Here is a 16833-nt window from a genome sequence, read left to right on the forward strand (position 1 = left end):
ACTTTTCTGCTTGCGACTTTTCGTTGATCTGTGAAAATTAAGGTCACCGGATGTCCCTCAAGGCATCTAACTTCCCTACCGTCCGAAATTAAAAGAAACCAGTTTATGAGAACAACGTCATTAACCGGCATCATTTTTGTGTCTCTCTCTTTGTCAGAGCAATGGTAGTGTATAGAGAAAGAGAGTCATGTATGATGATGCCGGCCCCCTTCTCTGGGGGTGGGGTGGGGAAATGGCATATTGATATGGCAGTTCCCACTTCGCCGGTCAAGCGCCGATTTAAAGCAAGTTCTTTGCTCATTTTTCTCATTATCATTCCGTAACACGGCACAATCCCTCCCAATGAGTATTGATTTTAGCTGAGAGGGGCATCAAAGTTAAATATGAATAAATAATGCTGTCGGGTTCCCCCTCCCTGAACTCCCTATCCCCCCACTTGTCCCTGTCCCCCTAACCAATCAATTCAGAATTGCAGAACACTTCAATCCTGCGCCTGCAATGGAATTTGCACATTTTCCTCTTGTTACTCTAGAGTATTACCTTTAAAAATGTTAACCTAGTTGATAATTATTGTTTATTAACATAAGCAAATTATATGTAACCATGGGTGTTGACTTCGGTATTATTAATTAAAGTGATTATATTTCTATGGATTATGAGTATTGCGGTGGCCGTGGAGTTATGGTGTGGGTAGGGGGGGGCGATCGACCCCGGAGAGATAGACAATGGCTCCACTCGCGATTGCTTTTATTGTTCCGGGGGGGTGAAGTGAGACATACTGAACCTTATGTAACAAAACTAAATAATGAGTCCCGCCCAATTTGCATGACATAACGCCCTCTGAATAAAACAATAAATAAGCCGTATCATTATGGCCACGAAAGTTAACCCTTACTTGAGGGAGGAAAAAATTTTTGGAATATGAATATTAATGAGGTAGGCCGAGTGCGGGCGCGAGGGATGGATGGGTGGGGGTCATGATACAGGGGCGGGTTGAGAGGCCGCGTCTTTTTATGGAATCAATAACGTACGGGAATGGCGCCGCTATGGCCGCCGCCGCCTCCGCCACCGCACCCCGGGAATCAAACCGATCGTAAACTCTTTTAAAAACCATATTTTCACCTCCGGTTTTCTAACAAGGTAATGATATTTCACTTAAATATTTTTTAGTGTACACTTAATTTATATCTGTCCTTCACACATTCTTTATCTGCCGAAAGCTTAAAGTGAATAAATATAATTTCCACGCTCATATCATTGGAACAAAACGGGAACTGCGGGTTGGAAGAACGGGGGTAAGAACTATTTATTACTTTCTTTATTAATCACTAACAACTCAAAGACTGTTATTTTGTTGTATATTCGCGCCCTTAAGAAACACCGGAGATCACCGGAAAACAACAACGGTAACGAATAAGGGTGTTATTGGCTGGCAATGCTAAAATGTTTTTGTTTGGGTGACGGAGAATGATGAGTTAGTGGGCCTCTTTTGCTGTGGCTTCCGCTTACAATTGGGGGTAGGTAGGAGAGTGTGTGTGAGAGAGAGTGAGAGACACACGGACGGAGGGAGGGTGGGTGAGAACGCTAATCATCGACATTACAAGGACGGGGAAAAGGGAAATAGCCGCAGCCATAGACATCCCTCTCAAATAGACTGAGCTGAGGTGTTGTCAGTCTTCTGGAGATAAATCGACGCGCGATTTAAAAGTGGTCGGGGACGGCGCTCGGGAACACATGACGATTTTCGCCGCATTATCTTCGCCGGACTTCTGCGCTCGCTCGCCTCGCCTCCCCTTTTCAAAGGCCTGTGCTGTCGCTTTGGTGCTGTGCAGCCCAGATGTGAGCCGTCATGAAGAAAACTTCGGGGATTTGTGAAGTGGATTCGCCAAGAAGCCGGGTTACGGTCGTGCCTAACCTGGGAAGTCGTCACCTGCATTGAACGGGTAATTAGGACTCGTTGCTCGACCCTTTATTCTTAACGTTGGCCCCAGGTACCTGAAGGTGCAGGCCATTTCGAACTTTTGGGTATCTGTGGTCACTAGGCGAGACTTGCACAGCTGCCAAGGCTAACGGCATAGCTCACAGGCTAGGCTAGCCTAGCCTACTGCAGACTTGCTCGCAAATTTAAGCGTGGTAGACGAGGCTGATGTCGCTTGAGATAAACCAAATGCCTAAGTCTGAATGTTAAATCTATGTTATTTTCCCATTGTGTTCAACAGTTTATGTAGGTCTGTTAGGTGTTAGCTTAGGCTAGAGGGTTTAAGGTGGACTCGTGCTAGTTAACACCAACTCGCACAACTCCTAGCCTGCCACATGGATGTTGACCGTGAGGGATATGATTAGGTTAGCTTAGGCTAGTCACAGGCATTTGCTTAATGTAGACGTAATATGTGGTTAGCACTTCAGCTACCTAACCTAGCCTTGGAGTTTTTGGTTTCTGCTGTAGGTAGTGAAGGTCCGATTACTCGCAACAGATTACTAGGCTATAGGAAGACAACAGGCATAAGCTGCTTGCTGTTAATGTTGTAGCCTTTTGGGTTTGTTACAGAGTGAAGACCCGATGCAGTCTGACAATTTAGCCAACCCCAGATAATATTCTGATATTTGCTCAAACAAACAGTATCACAAGTAATGAAACTTGCCTCTAAATATCACAGGTCCTCATTTTGCAGAGTCTGATTTAGTGATATGAAAAACCAGAATGGGATAAACAGGCTATGTAGACTGCATGTAAGCTAATAGTTACAAGTGGGTAACGATGTCACCGTTTGTCTTAAACTTGGTATTTTGGACGAGATTGGGCTTGATGTGCATCTGAAGCAGTTATAATTTTGCAGGTGCGCTGGAAGACTGCACTGTGGGGATGGGTTGGAAAATTTATGGTGGATTGTTGCATGTAGCCTTATTGGCCAGTCTTGTCTTAAATGACAATAGTCTAGTAGAATTTGCATAGGGTTAGGCCATTTTGGGAAGGCTCAGGCCTGTTGGGGTAGGTTTTATAGTCCAAGTTGGATAGTAGTCTTTATTTTTTGGAGACTTGTGTTGGCAGACTTGTCATTTAGTTTTTATAGTAAGAAGTTCTGCCATTCTAGGATAACAAAAGTAGGGTTGTATTGTGTCAGTAGGACAGTGTAACAGAATTTATCATTGTTACAATACTTGCAGATAGTTATTATTGGATTCTACATGGAAGAGTACAAATTCTCTATACATTTATGATGTCTAAGCAGGCTAATGTGAACCATGCTTATTTTTGTAGGTCCTAAGATTACTAAGGGTCAAGATTGCCATGGACCTAGTCTTATATCAGTTAAATATGTGACTATATCATTGTAAATGCTTTTGTGACTAAATTATCCTTTTATCATTTGTGTGTGTGCACGCATATTGCTTATATAATGCAATAAATGTGTGCACACAACTTCTGGTACTTAGTAATGTGTTTTGTTATCAATGTTTGACCAGAACTGGTTTTCAGCAGGAAATTGTTTTTGGTTTGGTGATGACTGTAATGGTAAGTTCTGATGGAAATAATGATTTAAGATTAGAGACCTATGTCTGCCCACCCAACAGTAATATGGGATCAGTTTTGGGAAGGGTCATACAAAAATGCAAAGTGGAGTGAATTGAAAGGAAAAGCCAGGGAACTGTTGTAATCAACAGTGTTAATTAGAAAGATTTAGCCTAATTTAATTCTGGCAAGTTGGGCCTTCCTGCCCCAATGTAACCTTGACCTAAAAAGTTGAATGGGAGATGCTATAATTACAACTAGATAGACATGGCAGCACATTCGACTAAATGATTCATTAGTTCCCAAAGTCAAAAAGAAGAAAAATTAATGATAACGATGAGCAACTTGTCAAATATCTAATGGCGTTCCTTGCATGTGCTCCATGGCATAGTAATGTGGTTATGGTACCTCGTAGGGGGAAACTAATCATGGAACTAACCTATGTTGTTATGCTTTCAGTAGCTTTTAAGTTGATGCATGCTGCTTACCAGTACTCTTCGTATCTTGGAGTACTATAGTATTACAGTTTCCAAAATTGGGGTCTTTTATTTTATTAACCTTGAAACTGGAGCAGACCTTTGTAAATTATGAATAGCTAGTCTTGTTGATTTTGCGAGAAACAGTATTGCCAACTGTAAAGTGCCATAATTTAACTTGATTCTCATCTCCTTTATGTAAATATTTTTTGGTGTATTTTTACTTTCAAATTTGTGCTTTGTATGGGCATTGTCTTTAATGGTGGGTATTTTAAAAATTATTTTTGGTTCTTTGTAAATATTTGCGTATCTTCACAGCTGTAATTGTTAACCGATTTAATTTTTGTCTTATTTCTCCTGAAACTGTCTGTTTGAGGCAAGTGTGTAAAACTCTTTTCTTTATTGATCAGCTTTGATAGGCACTACATTAAAAGCTTGCAAGGACATTTAAATATGATAGGAAATGACAGCTCTTAGGTGAAATGCAAAGCAGCATATTGGAAAGTAATAAACTTTTCTTGGTTCCTGCAGAAATATAAACCATTGCATATTATATTGGAGTATTTTTCAGCATGAGCTGCAGATAGTTGTTGATCTTGGTAACAAGGTGGTTAGGTTAACTGGTGGTCACGGAAGGTGAGTGGTAGGAATACCTTTGACTGACTTGCCATTACCAAGCACTTTTTTTTTTTTTTTTTTTTTTTTTTTAAGTAGACATCTTGCAGTACTCCTTTCTACTCTGTTCATTATACTTTTCCACAGCACAGTATTTGTGCCTTTTATATGTTTACTGTTTTTGAGTTTGTTTTTCCACTGTAGTACTGTATAGAGACAAAAGTCCAATATGTATTGTCCGGAGTGCAGTCGACCCCAGCCTATTTTGTGGTTCCAGATTTGTGGACTCACCTATGCATGGATTTCTCTATGGAATATATATACACATTATTCGCGGTATTTTTCATAGAGAAATATTCACAAATTACTCTATTTTCGTATTTCCTTGGCTAAATGCACTTTTTGTGATGAAACCTAAAACTTTCAGGTATAAGCATATTTAGAGGGTTTTTTGGTGTTTTGAACTATCAGAATAGGCAGTTATAAGCATTTTTAGAGGGTTTTTAAGTATTTACAGATTTTAGGTAAGGGGGGTTAGTGGTACGCATCCCCCGCAAATACTGGTGGTTGACTTAACTGTGTGCTTCCTTTTTCTACACTTGTTGTACCAGCCCTTCTGCCTCCCATGAGTACTGCTCCCTCTTAATTTGGGGCCATGGTTACTTAGAGTAGGAAGGATGCTTACTACTTGCTCTCTTCCAGAGACCACTTAAGTGCTTGTGCCAGTGTATAGATTTTAGTTGAGTATGTACCTGGGAAAGATGTGACTTTGCTCAGCTTTCCAGGAAAACCCTCTTTTGTTGGATTCTTGGGTCACCGGCAGCTGCCAACAATTGAGGTTCTGTCACTGCCATTTCAGTGCCTGCTAAGGAAGGGGGGATCCTCGCAAAGTGGTGTGCTCCCTGTAGCAGAACCTCCAGTTGCTACAGCTTCAGTGTCAGCCTAACTTTACCAGCTTTGACCAGTCATACAGTGTTAGAGATGAGCAAGGCATGATTTAGGAGAGGGAAGGAATGTTTATGATGTTCTTACCCATCCTGTTTCTCTTCTTTGTCAGGCTTCTGGTTCCCCTCTTCCTCATCATATCGTCTTCTCCCTGCAGGAGCAAGAAGAGGGGGAAGTTCAAGAAACCCTGTCAGTCTTTTGAGTGAGTGCTGTTCCAGTTTCTTAAGGGCAGTAGCTCTCAAATACCCACAGGTGATCATTTACCTTTTTGCCCTCAGTAAACTTGTGCAGAAGTACCTCTTCTTAGCTCACTTGGACATAAGGACTGACCTTGGCTCATCTTTTAGCGCCCTGTTTCCAGACTATGTCTTTAAGTAGTTGGGTAGGCTGCTCTTCTCGCACTTCCCTAGAACACCCCATGGTTGAGACAGCACATTTGTTTGGTGGGTGCTAGGTCTGTGGACCATGCGCATGCCAAAAGTTGGTTCCTCAGGACAGATCCCTTCTTGGTACCTTCACCAAAATGATCTGTTTGCATGTGACCTTGCCACCTCTTGCCCACCTGAATATCGGGGTACAGTCACTACCCAACTTACAAACGAGTAACGCTCTGGACTGCTGTTCATATCTTGAATTGTTCGTAAGTACTGTATGTTTTTAATATGTAGTGCATAATTTTTGTTGATAAGCAGAATACTTGGTAGTTAATCAGGAGAATACCCAGGATAATCAGCGAAGGATTCAAAGGAGCATGTTCTTCTTCCTCGTATTCATCTGTTTTTTGCAAAAATTCTTATTAGCAGAATAAGCGTGCTGAGAAAAATTTGAACTTACTGGTGGCAAAGAGTGGTGAGTGCTCCAAACACAATTTTGACTTGTTACTTGCCTGTTCATATCTGAATGTTCATAAGTAGGGTGGTGACTTTATGTGGAGGCATACATGTTGGTCAGTCCTGATTCTGAAAGTTGTTTTAGAGGGCAGGTCATCCTTGGTTTATGGTGTTTCTCTAGGTACTGGTAATATCAACCAGACATTCAGAACGGATGAGGAAGCATACATATACAGCTACTCTACAGAAGAGGACCCAGCTCTTGCTACTGAGGACCTGATGCGACCAGATGGCCCCTCTCCTCCAGGGCCTTAGTAGGCCAAGGTGAAGCGGCATTTCCAGGTTATCACGCTCATTCATGAACTTGATAAGCTTTGGGAAGCTTCCAGTGCTCTACAGTTGGCCCCAATCTTGTTGATAGAGCCTACCTTTTGGTGTACTATTGAAGAAAGATTGTTTGTCAGTTGCCATGCTCCCTGCTAGCTCATGGTGTTTTTGGTCAGGTAAACAATCTGTTCTCTGGTATGCAGACTGCTCCCTTTTCTTTTGGATTTCTCAGTCTATGGGCTGATAAACAACCTCCCCTGGAGAGGGACTACCAAGAAGTTGTGACTTTGATGCCTGTGGAGAAAGACTATCAGGAAGTTATATCCTTGTCCAAGTGAGGAACCATGGAGTCTGTTGTCGTGGCTTAAGCTTTGGTTGAACATGGCAGGCTTCATTGTGACAAGTGTCTCGTCTTAGGATGAGAAGGTGAAGTTCTGGGCATTACTTGTGTCAGGAGGAAAGGCGTTGACTTTCTTGTTACACCAGAGCACCAACACTTGGGCAAACTTCATGTTGAGAAAGTAGAATGTGATTTTATTCCCCCTTTTAAGACAGGTTTCCGCTGCAAGTAGTATCACTAAGGAACAGTCTGGTATTGGGTTTGCTGTTAGTCTATCCCAAGAGTAATGATAAGGTCAGGGTCCCAGGACTGCTGCACCTTGCAGTGTCTTTCAAACTTTCTGCAGGTTTCAAGATGCCAGTGGACAAACTCTGGGTGGAGCTAAGCCTTCAGGATCTGGGGCTAGGAGCAAGCCTGCCACACCCAAACCCAGGTCAATAGCCCAATCCTCATCCTGTAAGAAGGGAGGTAATCCTTCCCAGCCCCTTCGCCCCTCTTCTCCCAGCTATGGCTAAGGCAGGAAGGAAGGGGACAGAGAAGAGAAGGGAGGGTCACTGAGGCTGTTAGTCATCTCCTCACCTGCCATAAGTAGTGGGATGACTGAGCCTGAGCTCTGAAATGGCTAGCATATTTCCTTAAGGACTGCCACCCTCCTACACCTTAATCAGATGTGACACTGTCGGAATTATCCTCCAGATTCCCCAAAATCTCAAGCCCTGGCAGGGGAGGTGGGAGGAAGGATGGAGAATGGCTCTATAGGAGTCATAGAGGACTGGTCTCCATAGTTTTACAGTCACCTCTTTCTGATGGAGAAGGCAACTTGGGGCCAGAGGTGAGTCATTGACCTCTCACACCTGAATGAGTTAGTGTTATCGTGACCGACTTTTTGTTGCCAAACATTTCGTTGGCAGAAATTTTGCCGAACAAACCTTTTGTCTTTGGACATTTCGTCGAAAAAATAGTTCGTTGTTGGACATTTGGTCGAATAAAAGTTTTATTTAAGTATGTCTTGTTGTGAATAACCATATAGTAGTTGGATGCTTTTATTTTCCTGTATGGCTTTTCTTTTGTTTTCTGTTTCTTTAAATAACTCATTTTTCTTCTGTGCATCTCCCAACTACCTATCTTATAGTGTTTTCACTAACTCTTGGCAAACTACTACTTAAAACTTGGTCTGTTGTCAACGTCCAGTTTATTTATTTTTTTCACTTTATGGGTGTCATTTTAAAGGAACTTGTATTATAATGTAAAAATAAAACATATCAAATAAAACCATTAAAGATTTTTATTTTCGAAATAACTACTTTCATTGGAATATAATGTATATTTCTTCAAACTACAGTAAAACTTACAAATTGTATGCAATAAATTTTTAGCTATTACAGTCCATCTAAAAATCCATCTGAATTCTAATAAAACTGACAAATTATGTGTAATGGCTTTTAAGTACTGCAGTCTAAGTTTTCATAGTCATTTAACAGCTATTTTAATCTTTCATTGCATACTGTATTTTTTTATGCGCCGTAGTTGTAACTCTAGAACATAATCGGAACCTCAGAACATAAAGCCTAAGGAATTGTTAGTCATTTAACAGCTATTTTTCCCTGTATTTTTTTTAGTAACTCTAGACATAATACCACATAAAGCCTGTTGAATTGTTAGTTCCCAATTATTTTGTTCTTTTTTGAGTTATAAGGCGAGATAAGGTTGGATGAATGGTTGATAGTCGCAATTGAAATACGCGGTGCCAACCTTCAAGAGAATTATTTGTGCATGGTATTGCCAGCAAGGTCTTTTCTCTGGCATTAAACATGGATATATTAAATTGTGGGTGTCATCTCCTTCCCCTTAGTACAGCGCCTAACCAAATACTCTCAAAGTAGCAAGAAATTCTCCTAAGACGTTATTTGTTTCCTCATCTAAAGAAGCCATCAATTCATTAAATACGCCTATGCCGTCCTCCTTTGGAACAAATGCTAAAGCTGTAATGTATCTGATTGGGAAAGTATTCCTTGGATCATTGCACCAATTCTGCAGGCCGCAGCCCTAAATCTTTCTCCAAAGGCACTGACTGAAGTGGAAAAAACATGCAGATGTATGAGTATCAGGAAAATTGTTTTCTGTGCTACTTATTGCAGCTTTTTCAAAATAAACAGTTATTGAAATAGGCTCCATAGCAAGCATTTCTTTAATTGTAGAAAATATTGTATCATATGTTTCTTGATTTTTAATTTCATGATGCGGGACACAAGCGGAACAGTATGATTTTCTCCAAGGAGAGCATGGATGGTATTGATGATTATTAGTATCAGTTGCCATTACAGTGTAATGACTCTCTCCTCTTTGAATAAAGCGTACCTCACACCATTAACGAAACCCTAAGTTGGTCTGTTACTTGGTTCTCATCTGTGAATGTCCTTTGTCTTCTAATCATTCTGCTGAGACGCTTTTGGGAAGAGAACCAGTTGCTTCTAAGGGGAAGCCAGATGTGCTGTTTTGAATTATATTACTCATAACTTCTTCAGTATTAGAGGCTCTTTCCCTCATCTTCTGTATGGTCTTGAGTACAACAGCTCTACTTGCATTTGGTGAATGTTGGAGTATATCATTCACTGTCTTAAGTCGCCCTCCACATTTTCCTCTTTCTTCACATTTCCATTAGGTAATGTCATCCCTCTTTTTGTCAGCTCTACAACTAGTGCTTGATTTATGATAATTTGCCTTATGACAGTTCAATTTTGCAATGGGGTTAGCAATTAATACCGATACAACATTTAGAAAATATTTTTAATATTTCGCGCAGGCAGTGGCACACAATCGGGCATCGAGAGACCAAATTACAATGAACCAATTTCTTTTCCTCTCTCTCTCTCTCCTTATCCCATCTTCTAGTTAAAAGAGTAAAAGAGAATGATAAAAGTATTGTTAGTAACGTTATACTCTTGCGTTAATGCATACAGCCATAAACAACCGAATGAGACACTGCTGTTTTGTTAATAACCGAATCTGATAACAGCTGTTTTGCTTGTATTTCAACCATCGTATGGTGGGAAACAGTTACCGTAGTTATGCTATAGTTGATATAAGTAGAATAGGACTGATATGTTTTTACATTATACCCTTATTTGCTATGGAGAAAAGATTGGCAGGAAATATACTGCTAAATTTAAGCTGCAAGTTGCAGCTGAAGCTTAGAGAACAATGTCCAGGCTGCTAATGGCTATAAGTTTTCGTGCATCGGGAACATGGATGAAACTTGACTGTAAATAAAATTGGAGAGAAAAGTATTTTAATCAAAACTATTGGGCATGAAAGGACACATATTACTGCTGTTTTCACGCCGATGAAAGATAAATACGTAAAACTTGTATTATGATGAAATAAAATAGCGAAAGGAATCTTGATTTTTTTTACACAAAACAAACATGCCCCAATGGCCAACGTCGTCTAATAACAAAAAAAAGCTAAATTAATTTCTCAACGAGAAGTATTTAAGCTATAATTCAACTTAAAAACTTCGTTTAACAAAATATAACCTTGTCCCATGTAAATAAAGTATCTAGAGATTAATTTACGCTAAATAGAAGCAAGAAAGGCTCTCTGAACTGAGTTAAATACGGCAAAATAAACTTGCCCCGTAATTTCCAAACCGAAATGTTGATCGATATGATTGTAAATTTTAATACAAAAGCAATATGAGAATACATACAATATTATGGGATACAGTAAAGCATAACTTTTTAAAAGATCCATGGAAAAGATGCGTATTCGAATAGGCTAGGCTACCGCGTGTGTATGCAATATATCTTAGTGTAGGCTAAGCTAATTCTTGTTTGTTATTCAATTTCTCTTTATTGAATTTTCATAAATCAGTCTGCATGCAGCGAATTCTGGAGGTTTTTATTACTATACGGCATATGTATAGAGTATACTTTATAGTGTAGGCTAGGCTACCATATATTCACAGATGGCACTGAATACCCTAGTGTAGGCGAGGCTATATTTGAGATGCATTTTTTCCAACAAACAACAGTTTTTTGGAACCTAACCTCATCGTAAGTAGGATAATACCTGTGTAAGCATACCCACTGTGCAGCAGTTTCCTTCCATCACAATTAGTAACTGGACTCCATGGGCTATAACAAAAAAAATAATTTTATTTATTAGTTTTTTACTAAGAACTGATTTTGTTAAAACCTTTTAATAAATTATACATTCATGCTCATGAATTGTGACCATCTTTAAACTAAATGCAGTCCATGTTTACATTTGGTAGTAAGAATGTCTTCAGTCTTAAAAATTCACTTCTTACTAATTTAAAAACATTTCTTACTTAAACCAGCTGAAGACAATGGTATGTTGACTGACCTCTGAGTAATTACCTGGTTGGTTGTTTAACCTCTATTCGCACCGTTACATTATCTGCATTATTAGTCTGTCGATGAAAAATACCTTATTGACCTCTGAGTAATTATCTCGTTGGCTGTTTAACCTCTAATTGCACCGTTACATTATGTACTTTATTAGTCTGTCAACGAAAAATCTCTTTGACGAAACATTCAGCGGCGAAAGGTTTGTTCAGCGAAATATCCGCTGACAAAAAGTCTGGGTTCCAGTGTTATAGATGCAGTTCAAGATGGAGATGGCAAGATGTATGCCAGCTTCCATCATGTTTCTAATCAACTAGATGAGTACTTTTAAAATACTTGTCCATCAGACCTGTTGGAAGCAACACAGTTCTAAGTTCTTGATTTTGACCTGGCAACAGCCCCACAGGTGTTTACTGAGGTTTCAGTTTCTGTTTGAAGGGTATATGCAAGGTATATACTTGCTTTTTTTACATGGCAGTTGGCTAGTTTTGGTGTCCTCTGAGGCACAGTCCCTCCAGGACAGATTGCCTCCTCCCATTTTGCCTCAAGTTGAGGATTGTGCTAAATTGGGCGAAGTTCACCCAAGCAGCAGGCAAAGCACCTGGGCATGCTCATAAGTTTGGTAGCAACTAGGACTTTTCTGTCAGGCTCTCACATTCACACATTCACTCATCAGTAGCTCATCAGATACTGGGGCAAAACTGTCCATGGCCTCAACTTAAATGAGTAGTCTTTGAAGACTCATTCATGTTATCATTTATATATCCACTGGAGCTAACTCCAGTGAAGCTTCACCAGCATTGGTCAGCCCCACACAATCTTTCCTCTCAACTTAATTGCAAAATAGACCTAAGTGAATAGATTCAAAGTATCCTCCCATGTTGGCACAGTTTTCTTCTGGAACATCAGAACCTTTTAGTGGTTCCATTAGGCTCCCCTCCTCTTGTAATGCATGTGTTCAAAGATGCATTGAAAGAGGATTGGGGTGCACTCCTGAACAGCTCATACACAACTTAGGTAGTGCTGATGAATGATACCACCACCACAGTCACATATGTCAGCAAAGCAAGAAATGACAGTTTTCCTACCTCTCTGTCGGTCAGCTTTGGAGATACACAAATGGGCTGCCAACAAGGTATATTCTGGGCTGGCAGACCAGTTCAGTTACCAGGGTCAAGTCATAGGGAAAGAGTGGTCCCTACACCCTTGAATAGCTGATTGACTTTGTCTCTGGTGGACTTAGATGCTTGACCTGTTTTCTACAGGGTTAAACAGAAAACTTCCAACTATATGCTCTCCAGTACCAGATCTAGGCAGTGATGGCAAATGCCTTTCCTACACCCTTTAGACAATTCAGCCTGACTTGCTAGGTGAACAGTTGATGACCATGTTTCTCAAGACTACCCTGGAAGCTCCTTGTAGGCCAAATGTTGAGTGGTATTCAAATCTGCTGATGTCCCTGGTCAAGGCACCAAGAACAACTCCCGTGGCCCACTGCTTTGTTAGCCATAGTTCAGAGGTACCACCAGACACTTCACTCCCATCATCTTTACACTTGAAGGTTTATCCAGCTTGTTTTGCACAACAGTTTTTCTCTCAGGACTGTAAGGAAATATCTGATTATCTCCATTATTCATCTCTGAACGTGTACCAAAGAAAGTGGGCCGTGTGTGATAGACTACAAAAGAAGATTCACTCTGGTTTGAGCATCTGTTTGGTGTATCGTAGACTTCCACAAATACCTTAGTTAAGACAAATTCCTCTCAGTTTCTGTGATCATTCAGCCTTGAGCCAACTTTTTCAGCTGAAGGGTTCTCTCCTCTTTGGTGGCTGAGCCAGCTTTTCTAACTGAAGGGATCTCTCCTCTGGTGGAGTTATCCAAATTGATGAGTTTTAAGCAGTCTTGTCCTCGGGAGTTTTGTCCCCTCCTGGAAGGGAGCCCTTGTTCTTCACACACTAACCCAAATGCCTTAAAAGCCTTTGGGAGAAGCCTTGGACCTAGAGCTCACTCTCAAGACTTTCTTGCTTTAACCTTGGTGAAGAGTATTGGATAGTAACATGGTCTTTCCCATCTAGTCCAGCACTTGGAGGGATGGTGTTTCTTCTCCTTTTTCTGCATTCCTGAGGTTGTGGCAAAGAACCAGAACCTGTCAGTGCCTGACAAGAGAATTAAGAGTATCACCTCCCTCTGAGACTTAGCTGGTGTTGAAATGAATAAAGAATGACTGGACTCACTCTCATTCTTTTTCTCCTTGCCATAGCATCATGTAGGCCAAAGTATCAACGTATTGGACTAGGGTAAAAGTAACTACACTTAGAGTCTTAGAGCTATGTTTATAAGACGAGAATATTAGAGCTATGTGTATAAGACAACTCTCCACTTTTTTTATTATTATTATTATTATTATTATTATTATTATTATTATTGGGGTGACAGCCAGTGATGTTGTGAATTCATCTGTTTTATTTGCAAGAGATAGCTAACTTCCAGTGTGTATCTTTCGAGGGAGTTACATGGTTCCTTGAACTGTTCTTTACTGGATTGAGGCTGTCTACCCTCACTCAAGCCTAGGGCCTCAGGTTAATGCTTGGCTATCCCTATGCCAGACTGTGGCATTTCTGGGTAGATGATCAACTTCCAGTCAGTTGACAGAGATGACCTTCCACTTAAGGAGTAAGTTTCCTATACAAAAGGGATAGTGTATTTTGTAAGGAAAATATCATGTACTTTCTAAGGAAAGTATCATATTTTTAAAAATAATTTTGTATTTTTATATAAGGAACTTTCAGGTAACCACATAGCTATAGTTTCTCTTGACAAGACTCTCATTTCTTTTCTCCTTAAAATCTTACAGCTGTGCATAAGACGTCTCTCTCTCTCTCTCTCTCTCTCTCTCTCTCTCTCTCTCTCTCTCTCTCTCTCTCTCTCTCTCTCTCTCTCTCTCTCTCTCCTCTCTCTCTCTCTCTCTCTCTCTCTCTCTCTCTCTCTCTCTCTCTCTCTCTCTCTCTCTCTCTCTCTCTCTCTCAGCCTCTGATCTCTGAATCCATCTTGTTTTATTTGCAAGAGATCTCTCTCTCTCAATGTGTACCTTTTGAGGGAGTTACATGGTTCCTTGAACCTTTCTTTACTGGAGTGAGGCTGTTTACTCTCACTCAAGCGTAGGGCCTCAGGTTACTGCTCAGCTATCCCTATGCCAGACTGTGGCATTTCTCGGTAGGTGATCAACTTCCAGTCAGTTGACAGAGATGACCTCCCTCTTAAGGAGAAAGTTTCCAATACAAAAGAGGATAGTGAATTTTCTGAGGAAAGTATCATGTATTTTCCAAGGAAAGTATCATATTTTTAAAGTAATTTTGTATTTTTAAGTAACTTAACAATTAATTACATAGCTACTATAGTTTCAAACTTGCTCGGCAGCTTGAATTCAAAGTTCGTGGTAGCGCTTCGATTGTTTAGTGTAGGTGACCAGTCCTGCCCACTAATGTGAACACTAGGAACGACTTAGCAGACAACCTCATTCTGTTTTTGCTGAGCTCAATGTAAACATAGGGTGTTTGCAGCAGCTTTGTTCATTATTTTCCGGTTGCATAACTGGCTTATTTCGAGTAGCCTTCAAGCTTGAAAGCTTTCAGGATCATTTTTTTCTGGTTTTGTTGTTATTACGTGTGATTCAAGTTTATAAATTTCTCGCTACTGTAGTGAAGTTGCAACCAATATCAACCATCTTCTCATCACTTTATTTACAGAGATCTGAAGAATTGGAAAGGCAGGAATGCAGTAAGGAGGGATTTTGTGCTGATTATTATGGTTGCAATGAGCTTAGGAAGAGAAGGTGTTCTCAACAGCCGAGAATCATGCTCTGAGTGCTCAGCTCCAGTTCGCTTGGTTCCAATTACAGAGCACCCAGCGCCCGCTCTCACGCGCCTGGTGCCAACTCTTCCCTCTTTCTCTTCTACTACCAGCTCTCCTGTCTCCCTTGCTTCCTTCCCATGCCAGTGCCAGTCTGGTTTAACAGGAAATTAACCTTGTGCTAGTGGAGGAGGTGGCTGCTCTGCCCGTTGACACTCCTAGATGGAAGGTCCCTGTCATACTCCCCTAAACCTGGGAGGAGGCATACTGGAAGTCCAAGGTCGGTTGGCGGAGGTCCCCTGGGTAGTTGCTCCCTCATTGAGCATGTACATTCCTGGGCATTGACAGACAGCCAGTGAAAAGGCGACAGTGGATTTTGGTGGAGGAGGTAGCTATCCGGCCCATTGGATCTCCTAGACCTTAAGTCCATGCCCTACTCCCGAAAACCTGGGAGGAGGCATACTGGTGGTCCAAAGGGGTCCTAGGAGGTTGCCCCCTGAGTCAAGCCTGTAGATATGCCCAGGTATCAGCAGACAGCCACTGGAAAGGTGTCTTGTTGTTTGTGTAGTTTTGTCATTATTCTTCAAAGTGAGCCTTTCGAAAGAAGTAGTTTAAGACCGTTTCAAGAGTCCTCCTTTTGGATATCAGTCTCCTCTCACCGATTTTCTGGCTTTTTCCGTCTGCCAAGAGAATCGGAGTTGCTTTCAGAGGGTCCACAACGGAACTTCAGTGGATGAACCTGTGACTATGTTGTCCTCTGAGACTTTAGTCAAGTTAATCACTTTCATATGAGAGGTTTGGAATTCTATCTCCAGTTATCATCCAATTCTGAGGATTCCTGCTCAGATGGAAAGTGCTGTAACATTTTTTTGTTTCTTCACGGCCACTGAAGATGCACGCAGATGAAGGTCTCCGTTTCTAGGCTTTCTATTAAGCAGTAAGGAAACTAGCATCGTCTCGCAGCCTACAGATTCAATGTGGTTCCTTCTGTCTCTCTCTTCCTCGGTTCAACTTCCATTGGAAAGGCGATGCCTTCTCTCGTGGGCGCCCATTTGTTGTGTGACCTTACTTGGCCTCTGAACAGGAATAGAAAGCTCCATGAACCCTCTCAGACCAGCATTCAATGAGCATCGTCAACTCCCGAAAGCCTAGATTCAGCTTCCGAGTTCCTGGCTCCAACTTCCTAGTGCCCAGTGCCGACTCCCGAACGCCGGAACCAATTCCCCACCCCCTGGAGCCTGTTCCAGAGCCTGTTCCAGAGCCGGCTCCCGCAGCTGAATGCCTAGCGCCTACTCAGACAGACGATTTTTTGCACCTTCTTGTGAGCGCCTGGCACCAGCGTTCTAGTGTCCAGCACCAGTTCTTATTTGCCCAGCTCAATTCCCAAACGCCTGACACCAGTTCCCAAGAGTTTGGCACCATATTCCTCGGTGTAGTCCTCAGCACCTGCCTTTTCTGGGGGCACGCTGTTGTTCTTTTTGAGCGCTGGTTCCTGATTGAACATCTGGCTCCGGTTTTCTAGCAGCCCACTGAAAATGTAATTGGCCAGTGCCAGTCCCCGATCCCTTG

General features: G+C 41.3%; 1 protein-coding gene across 11 annotated transcripts in view; it reads left to right on the forward strand.

Moving 5' to 3' along the window:
* Positions 1-1021: 1021 nt before the first annotated feature.
* The window catches only part of LOC136833140 (broad-complex core protein isoforms 1/2/3/4/5-like), a 353892-nt gene continuing 338080 nt past the window's right edge, over positions 1022-16833 (forward strand). For 6 of the 11 annotated variants that reach the window (XM_067094836.1, XM_067094832.1, XM_067094834.1 and 3 more), the window contains exon 1: positions 1221-1295. The gene's annotated coding sequence lies outside the window, so the exon portion shown is untranslated. The other 5 variants (XM_067094829.1, XM_067094828.1, XM_067094831.1 and 2 more) reach the window with 5 other exon arrangements.

Source organism: Macrobrachium rosenbergii, chromosome 51 (genome assembly GCF_040412425.1).
Source record: "Macrobrachium rosenbergii isolate ZJJX-2024 chromosome 51, ASM4041242v1, whole genome shotgun sequence".
NCBI classification, from domain to species: domain Eukaryota; kingdom Metazoa; phylum Arthropoda; class Malacostraca; order Decapoda; family Palaemonidae; genus Macrobrachium; species Macrobrachium rosenbergii.